This window comes from Lipotes vexillifer, unplaced genomic scaffold (genome assembly GCF_000442215.2).
Source record: "Lipotes vexillifer unplaced genomic scaffold, Lipotes_vexillifer_v1.1 scaffold134, whole genome shotgun sequence".
In the NCBI taxonomy this organism is placed as follows: domain Eukaryota; kingdom Metazoa; phylum Chordata; class Mammalia; order Artiodactyla; family Lipotidae; genus Lipotes; species Lipotes vexillifer.
Genome location: NW_006787464.1, coordinates 878,629 through 888,283, shown reverse-complemented (window position 1 = coordinate 888,283; position 9,655 = coordinate 878,629). Strand labels below are relative to the sequence as shown.

The 9,655-nt window shown below is 42.0% G+C and overlaps 1 pseudogene; it reads right to left on the bottom strand.

The window, feature by feature from the left end:
* Positions 1-1,471: 1,471 nt before the first annotated feature.
* Positions 1,472-9,655, bottom strand: part of LOC103083235 (NADH-cytochrome b5 reductase 3-like) — a 15,771-nt pseudogene continuing 7,587 nt past the window's right edge.

Below are 9,655 nucleotides of genomic sequence, written 5' to 3'. Positions count from 1 at the left end.
AGGAACTGCCAATCTGTTTTCCACAGGGACTGCACCATTTTACATTCCTACCAGCAGTGTATGAGTGTTCCAATTTCTCCACACCCTTGCCAACACTTGTTATTTCTGTTTCTGTTTGTTGTTTGTTTATTTGTTTAATAGTCATCTTCATAGGTATGAAGTCGTTTCTTATTGTGATTCTGTGTTACATTTTCCAATGACGAATGATGTTGAGCATTTTAAAAATTGGGTTGTCTTTTATTGAGTTGTAGGAGTTCTTATATATTTTGGATATTAAACCCTTATCAGATGTATGACTTGCAGATATTTTCTCCCATTCTGTGGGTTCTCTTTTCACTTACTTTTTTTTTTTTTTTGTATTAGCAAAGTTTTACTTCTGGAGGGGATATATGTATACATATAGCTTATTCACTTTGTTTTACAGCAGAAACTAACCCAACATTGTAAAGCAATTATACTTCAGTTAAAAAAAAAAAAAAGATTTGCTTAGGTTAAAAAAAAAAGTTTTACTTCAATTTTTTTTCCTGCTTATAAATAACTTTGAAAAACTTGATATGCATGAGGCTAACATAGCTGTTATTTAAAGGCAATGTAGGGGCCACTGAAAATGTCTCTCTGACGAGACATTGCTCAACATCTTCCCCACGCTGGGGGTGATGGCAGGAGGAGTGGGTAGAGCTCTGCCATCAATCCCCTGCCCCAGTCCCCCTCCCCATGGTGAATCAGACTCTGCTAAGTTGACAGCTTGGAGCTCCTAAGGTTACCTGAATATTTCGGTGTGTTAGGGGAAAATGCCAGGGTTTCGAGGTGGCCCATGTGCCAGCCTGATGGGCCCTCAGCCAGCACCTTCTTCCCACTCGAGCCACAAGAGCCAAGCTCCTGGCTGGCTGGGGCCTGCTTGGGTGCTTGGGTGGGAGGTAGTCTTTCACCCCCAGCACCCCTCCCCACTCCCCAGGAATTTTTGGTATCCCCTGGCTCATGTGGTATGAGATGCTGCTGAGGCCTAGTTGTGGCTCTGAGGCAGACAGTGAGGGGTGGCAGGCAAAGGTCCAAGGACCGTGGCTGGGGGCAGTCCCAGCACCTGCAGCTCTGGGCTGCCCCTACTTTTATGTTTATTTCCAGACCTTGGACCCCTGCAGGGAGGGTTGGGTGGGGCATGGTAATGGCAGCCTCATCCCTGTAATAGGAGAAGAGGGCAAGAAGGGCGAGACAAAGAGTCCTGAGCACAGGGACCGGGCTGAGTGAGAACCAGACAGGAACTTGCCCTGAAGTTTGCCAGCTGTGGCCCACCTGAAACAGAGCTCTGCTTCCAAGGGGACCCCTCAGGTCAGCCCAGCTGGGTGACGACCCAGGGCGTAGGCAGGCCAGACTGAACCTGGGGCCACAGCATTAAATAACATTGGCAGAGGAGGACTAGTTGAGGACAGGGCATGGTAAGTGTTCAGGGTGTGATGCTGCCAGTGCCCAGCCATCAGAAGGGGAAGCAGAGCTCCTTGAAGTGACTCACGTGGTCCAGGTTGGGCAGGCAGGCATACTGGCTCGGGGCAGGAGCAGCAGAGGCTCCTCCTCCAGGGCGGAATGTGGTCCTGGATCATCTCCTTGTTCACAAAGCCCAAGCTGTAGTCCCAGGCTTCAGGGGCTTTGTCTACCATGTACCAGAGCTTGAAGCAAGTGGAACGTTCGTTCCTGCAGCTCCAGCTGCAGCAAAATGTCCTTCTTGGTCTGATTGGCAAAGAGCAGTTGGCACACGGTGTCATCCAAGTCCCTCATGATGGCACAGATCACCTGTAGCATCCAAGTGATGCTTGTTCCTCCTGTGATCATGTGAACAGACTTCACTTCTTGATGGGGTTGGATTTCTTGTCTGGACAGATGGCAAACTTTCCTTTGCCCTGGTAGACTAGCAGCCAGCTTGGGCCCTGGAACTCAATGATGTCTTCAATCTTCTTGTTTTCCAGGTATGGGGACATCTTTACTTCCAGTGGGAAACTTGGGCTGGGTGTCTTTGAAGTAAACCTTGATGACCAGGTCCACTAAAGCCCTTTCATCATGGCTGGAGATGGTGTAGGGCTCAATGGTAAGGTTTTGGTGGATTTGATCTGAAAAGTAGATGTGATGGCCTATGAGGAGGCCCAAGATGTAATGGGGCTGTAAGTAGAACCACTGGGTGTTATGGCTGATGATCTCCTCATCGATAAGCCACAGTGAGTACTTGATGTCCAGGCTTTCAAAGGTAATGGCTGGGGCCCAGTGATGGATAGCAGGGCTATAGAGGAACCAGGCTCGGGAGAGCACCGTGTGGCCCAGTATGCTCAGCTGGGCCCTGTGGTGGTGGCTGCTGCCCTAGCCAAGAAAGTTGGGCTGCCTCTTTTCACTTTCTTATTAATATCTTTTGATGCACAAAAGTTTTCAATTTTTATGAAACCCAGTTTAGCTTTTTTTTTTTTTTGGCTGTTTTGGGTCTTTGTTACTGTCTCTAGTTGCGGCGAGTGGGGGCTACTCTTCATTGTGGTGCACAGGCTTTTCATTGCAGTGGCTTCTCTTGTTGCGGAGCACGGGCTCTAGGCGCGCGGGCTTCAGTAGTTGCTGCACGTGGGCTCAGTAGTTGTGGCTCATGGGCTCTAGAGCTCAGGCTCAGTAGTTGTGGCACACGGGCTTAGTTGCTCTGTGGCATATGAGATCTTCCTGGACCAGGGCTCGAACCTGTGTCCGCTGCACTGGCAGGCGGACTCCTAAACACTGTGCCACCAGGGAAGTCCTTATCTTTTTTTTTTTTTGTAATTGTTCATGCTTTGGTGTCATATCTAAGAATCCATTGCTAAACCAAACGCCACCAAGATTTACCCCTATGCTTTCTTCCAAGAGTTTTATGGCTCCATTTTGAGCTAATATTTGTATATGACATGAGATAAGGCTCCAACTTCATTCTTCTGCATGTGGAAATCCAGTTGTTCCAGAACCATTTGTTGAAGAGACTAATCTTTCCCCATTGAATGAAAGTAGTACCCTTCTGGAAAATCAATTGGCCATAGATGTATGGGTTTAATTTCTGGACTCTCAATTCTGTTTCATTGGTCTACATGTCTATCCTTATGCCAGTATCACACTGTTTAGATTACTGTAGCTTTGTAGTAAGTTTTGAAATCAGTTGTGAGTCCTCCAACTTTGATCTTCCTTTTTAAGATTATTTTGGCTATTTGGGGCCTCTTGCAATCCCATATGAATTTGAGGATGGGTTTTTTTCATTTCTGAATAAAAGGTTGCTAGAATATTGATAGAGATTGTGTTGAATCTGTAAATCACTTTGGGTAGTATTGCCATCTTAACAATTTGAAGTCTTCTAATCCATTAACATGGATGTTATTCCATTTAGTTAGGTCTTCCTTAATTTCTTTCACAGATGTTTTAGAGTTTTCAGTGTACAATATTTCACCTCCTTGGTTAAATTTATTCTTAGGTATTTTATACTTTTTGATGCTATTTGAATACTAGTGGAATTGCTTTCTTTATTTCCTTTTTGAATTGTTCATTGTGGTGTACTGAAACACAACTGATTTTTATGTGTTGATTTTGTGACCTGCAACCCTGCTGAATTTTTTTATTAGCTCTAGTAGCTTTCTTGTGGATTCTTTGGAATTGTCTGTATGTAGAATCATGACATCTGTGAATAGAGATATTTTACTTCTTTCTCTCCAATTTGTTTCCCCATTATTTATTTTTCTTACCTACTTCCTCTAGCTAGAACTAGTGTTGAATAGCACTATTCAACTAGTGTTAAATAGCAGTGATGAAAGTAGGCATCCTTGTCTTGTTCCTACTCTTAGGGGGAAAGCTTTCAGTCTTTTACTATTATGACGTTAGCTGTGGGTTTTTCATAAATGACCTTTATCATGTTAGAGAAGTTCCCTTTTATTCCTAGTTTTCTGAATGTTTGTATCATGAAAGGTTGTTGGATGTTGTCAAATGCGTTTTCTGTGACAACTGAGATGATAATTTTTTTTATATTTGTTCTATTAATGTGGTTTATTACATTGATTAATTTCCTTATGTTGAACCACTCTTGCATTCCTGAGATAAATCCCACCTGATCATGGTGTATAATCCTTTTAATATACTGTTGGATTTGGTTTGCTACTATTTTGTTCAGGATTTTTGCATCTAGAAAGGATATTGACGTGTAATTTTCTTTTCTTGTGATGTCTTTATTGCCTTTGGCATCAGTGTAATGCTAGCCTTACAGAATGAGTTGGTTAAGTGTTCCCTCCATCATGGTTAACTGCATCAACTTTGGAGGCAGATGGTTTTAATCCTGCTTTTGCCACCAAAAAGTTTGTAATAAGTTTTTCATTATTTAACCTCTCTAAACTTCAGTTTCCCATCTATAAAATAGGTGTGTTGGGAGTATTAATTGGGATCATTCATTGTGAAGCCAGTGGTGTGCTGGTAAAGGTTTAAAAATCAGCTCTTAGGGGACTTCCCTGGCAGTCCACTGGTTAAGACTCCACGCTCCCAATGCAGGGGGCACAGGTTCCCACATGTTGTTCCCCTGGTCGGGGAACTAAGATCCCACATGTTGTGCGGTGTGGCCAAAAAAAAAAAAAAAAATCAGCTCTTAGAGTGGCCAAAAAAAAAAAAAAAAAAATCAGCTCTTAGAGCTCTTAGAGAAGGTGGGAGTGGGAAACCCTGATTTGTAGTGTTTGCCTATTTCCATGGTGTAAATACTCCTGGCTGATTTAAAGATACCATTGTGAAGTCATCTAAGGTGGAGATGAGAAGAAATGTACACAGTATGCTCTCATGAGCCAGTGGGAGCTGACTCCAGTACATCACTTTTTTAAAAAAGTATGAAGTACATAATAAATGATCAATCATGAAATATTATCACTTCAGTTGCCTTTAACAAAAAGCATAAAATAAAACGAAAATAGAATGATTCCTGAAAAGTCAAGATATAAATCTCCCTTTCTATTGCCTTATGTTCTAAAATAATTTATATTCTAGGTACTTTGAAATGTTGTCTTCAGATGGTCTGTCCTCTGTGGGAATCACACTGCATATCCCCTTACTATCTCTAGATCTTGTATCATTGTTTATAGTGAACATAATCACAGGGCAGATGGTCTCTGTCCACAAGTCTGTCTGCCCTGCTGGCAATTGACCTCAACTGGAAAAACTTGTTACTCCTAATTGCTTAACCATGTTAACCTTGAAGGCTGCTGGAAAACTTAGAGGCATCATCCTGCCTTGGCCCCCTGGTAACTAAGGTGTTCTGCCTAATACTGGTCTTGACAGCAGTCACCACCCGCTCATGCTTCCCCTAGAAGGCATAGATTGCCCAACCAACTACTCAGGCAAACAATTCTGCCAATGTCATGTCCTCTAGACTTCTGCTCAGACCCAGGCTTAGGAACATTTATGAAGCAAAGACTGTCTTGCCCTGTTCCCTGGGTACCTTGTCCAAATTCTTTTACCAAGTCACTGTTGTCCCATGTTCCTTATCCACCCATCTATCCATCCATCGTCCATCCAACCAAGACTTACAGAGTGCCTAATGGCTGCAAATACAAAGATGGTATATGGTTTCCATTGTCCATAAACTCACAGCCTGGGATGGGGTAGGGTAGAGTGGAGACAGATATGCAAACAAATAGAATATATTGTGATAAGGGAAAGTACAAAAGTATATGCAAAGTACTCTGGGAAACTAAAGGAGGAATTCTGCTTGCCTCTGGAAGTTAAGGAGTGTGTACAGGTAACCAAAGTGCAAAGCAGAGGCTTAGGGCCAGATATGGTAGACTTTGTGTGCCTGACTGTGCCATTGAACCTGATCCTTTAGCAACAGGGAGCCTTTCTTTTCTTTCCTTTTTGTTAAATTGCCCCGCATCTTAGAACTTCAAGGCTATGCTCCCTGTTAATAATAAAAAAAAATAACCAACTTTTTAAGGGCTTATAATGTGCCAGATGTTGTACTAAGTGCTTTAAAATCATTATTTAACTTAATCTTCACAAGAGCCTTGGAAAATAGAAATTATTATCATCCCCACTTTACAGATGAGAAAAATGAAATTTTAAACTCTAAGTCACATAACTAGGAATGGGTAGAACTAAAACCTAGCTCTAATTCAGTGCTGAGTCTGTGCTTTTAGAAACACAAGCCAGCTGGACTTGGTATAGTTGAGGGCCTGGGAAGAGTAGTCCCATCTCCCCACACCAGCCTCCCAAAACTTCCTCCCATTTTACAGTGCTCATACGTTAAACCCTCTTACCGCCTACCTGGGCCGATAGCAATTGTCTGAAAGTACCTTGTTTAGGAGGCAGCGGTAGTTCATGTGAAGAAGGACTTCGAAGAATGCTGACAGCAGTGCGAATTCACTTCCAAGAACTGCGGTTGCTGTCAGCTGATGTTGAGTTAGTGATTAATATGCTGTTGTGTGATTCAGCTAATGCCCCTCCCAAATAACGTGTTAACCCAGTGAAAAAAGCACATGTCCAACTGAGCTGAATGTCAGACCTCTGTGTCAACTCCCATTTTACATTCTGTAGAAGGAAAAGCAGTCCCACTTAACACTGCTTACCAGGTATTTCATATATATATAATGGATTACATTATTAATTATATATAATTAATTATATAGATATAGAATTTAATTTAGTGTTGACATCAACTCCGTGAGATTGTGTGTGTGTGCAGATAAGTAGCCTGAAGCTCAGAAAGGTGAAACCACTTGTACAAGCTCATGGAGTCAACTTCTCTCTACTACTCCAGGACCCTAACTATTGAGGTGATCTTGTTTAGTTTATATCATAGTGAATAACCACTCTTCTTTTTAATACAGAAATGTTATTTATTTTTAGAGATGTCTCTAAAGGAGCATTATTATTTTAGGGATGGGGGTAGTGGAAAGAATGGGCACTTTGAAGCTAGATATTCCTGGGTTAGAATTCTAGTTCCTGCTCTGTAGTGGTGTGACTTTTGGTAAATTCCCTAATCTTACCTCAGAAGATGATTGTGAGAATTGAAGCAGGTGGCTGGTCCCTAGGGGTATTTCAGTACACGTTAGTCCTTTTCAGCTGCTGGTTGGTGTAACATGAACGAGCATCTCCGGACATCTCAAGCAAATCGGTTAAATAATCAATATATTCTTAGAGTTTATTTTAATTAAAGAAAGAAAACCTCCTACCAGGTGGCCTTTTGGGGGGAAATTTAGGGACAGTAGTGTCAAACGAGGCAAATCATACAGCTCCCGCAGGTTGAGACTCAACAGACCCACCAGTGAGGCCTGTTATACCCATGAGAGTTCTGGGGAGGAACAGGAAAAGCTGCTGTGTTGAAGCTGCAAAAAATCTGGTCCGGGAGACAAAGCACACAGTCAGATAGAAAGAGAAATAACCATAGAAGGCAGCAGAGGGCAAGAGTCCAAGGAGTGATGCAGGCAATCAATACTGCATGAATTTGGAAGAGAGAGAGAGAACGCTTAGAAGGGGCCAAGAAACCTTTCCTGACCTGTCTCCTGCACTCCGTCCTCCTTCTGTCCCTCCATAGTACTTCAGGATTCTCTTAGAGTCTCCAGTGCACTTAGCTCTTCGTAACAAGGTGGAGAAACTTTCACTGTCTCTTAATAGCTGGTGCCAGAATTCCTCTTGGGCATGGAAGCATCTAGGTTTGGAAAATTAGGGTGTAATGGAATAGGCTGGGGAGTGCTGGAGGCACAAAGCTGAGACCCAAGGACCTGGCTGTTGGAGGAGGGGCGACTTACTGTGTTAAGACAGGGAGAATTTGAGATGCGTGGGGACAATCTGGGATGGAGTGAGTGAGGAAAAGAGAGGAGAGAGGGCAGAGGGAAAGGGAAGAGAGCAGCCAGCAGCGCAGCAAAGCTGTGATTCCTCCCCACAATTACCTACATCTCCAGCGATTGCTACTAAACCCAGGCAGCTTTGTAGGAGTGCCTTTGATGGGAAAACCAGGAAGAGGCCAAGTTTCGTTTCAACACTGTGCAGAACACATTAGACGTGGGGTGGTGGAAGTTACCCAGCTCTTGAAAGGGCTCTATACTTCCACAGGCCAGGTAAAGGCTGGGGGTTCAAACCTAGTTTACCCAGATCTTTGAGAGGCAGACTTCTGATTTATCTCTCCAATTCCTTTCTCTTTGCTTCTTTGACTTTTCCTCCCCTCCAAACTTACAGTACCTGACACATAGTAGGCACTCCATAAATATCTGTTGTGCTGAATCAAATAAAAATATGATACCCGGTTTCTGCTGTCATGGTACCTAAAATTGAGTGAAGACAACACAAACGCATTTCACACATAAAAATAAATCTAATCTTAACAATTCTGAGAAGGCTATAGGTACCCATTAAATAGGCCTAACACTTCTCTCTCTGTTTTTCAGTATCCTTCAAGGTTTTGCTCACATTTCATCTTCCAGTAAGCCTACCAGGATTTTCAGTGATGTGTCCTGTCTTTGAAATCTTATGACATTTCCTACTTGTATCAGCAAATTTGACACTTGATCACTTATTTTTTGACGGATGTCTTTCCTTTTTCACTACATACTACAGTCCCTGAGGGCAGGAAGCATGGCCGCCCTTGGACAGAGGCGGCCACGCTCAGTGGCCTGAGCATGAGTACATATAGTACCTTAATGCACATGGCTGTTCAGTTGATTGTTACTGATCATATGTGTCCTGCATCATATTCTCAGAAACTTGAGAACTTAGTATGTGCTTGGCAAATATTAGTACTGATTAACTATTTGCTGAATTGAGTTGAATTGTTGGGTAGCATAGACCCCTGAGATTATAAGATTCCTAGATATCATTCTCGTACCAAAGAAACAGAAAATTAGAAATTAGGAAGGAATTAAATCTAATTCTTGTTAAGCTGTAATTTATCTTCTTATTGCTTTGGGGCATATAATTTAGGCTTTCCACTTCAAATGCAAATCTGATTTCTTGGCCAGTAAATTTTGTATGGCTACTGTGAGGTTAAGAAATAAAGATGCATAGCATTCTGAGGCTGGCAGGCAGCAGAAGATCATGTGATCTAACCCAGGCGAAATGTGAGTTCAGAGAGGTTAAATAGACTGCCTTATGCTCTGTAGTCTGCTGTAGAGCTTACTTGCTTTCAAGTTTCCTGCGTTCTGGTCCAGTGGTCTTCCCAGGGCACTAAGCTTGGTTGTCAGAATAGCATTTCTTCAAAGTGTATTCATTATTAATGCGGTATACTAAGTCCCTGGGGTAGAATACGCCTCATTATTATAGCTAGTAAGTCAGTCTAAAGCAATCTGATATTCCTGTAAAACTGAGTAAATTTTGTAGTAAAGTATCCTTGGGCTCACTGCCCTCTGAGGTGGCCATCATCTCATTTGTCCTATATTAAAAAAAAATCCATAAATGAGCCCTTCTGTGTTAACATTCATTCATTATAACATTCATTATAACTTAGCTTTATTGATTCTGTTATAGTGCTGTTAATTACAGGAACCACAGAAATCTTCAATTAGGTTAAACTGAAGATTTAATAAAAAGGATTATAATAAATAAGATTAGTAATACTTATTCTGCTCTGTATATTGAGTGTTTTTATGATAAACTGATGTTTATCTTTTCAGACATTACTACATTAACATCTTTTTTTTTTTTTTTTTTTTTT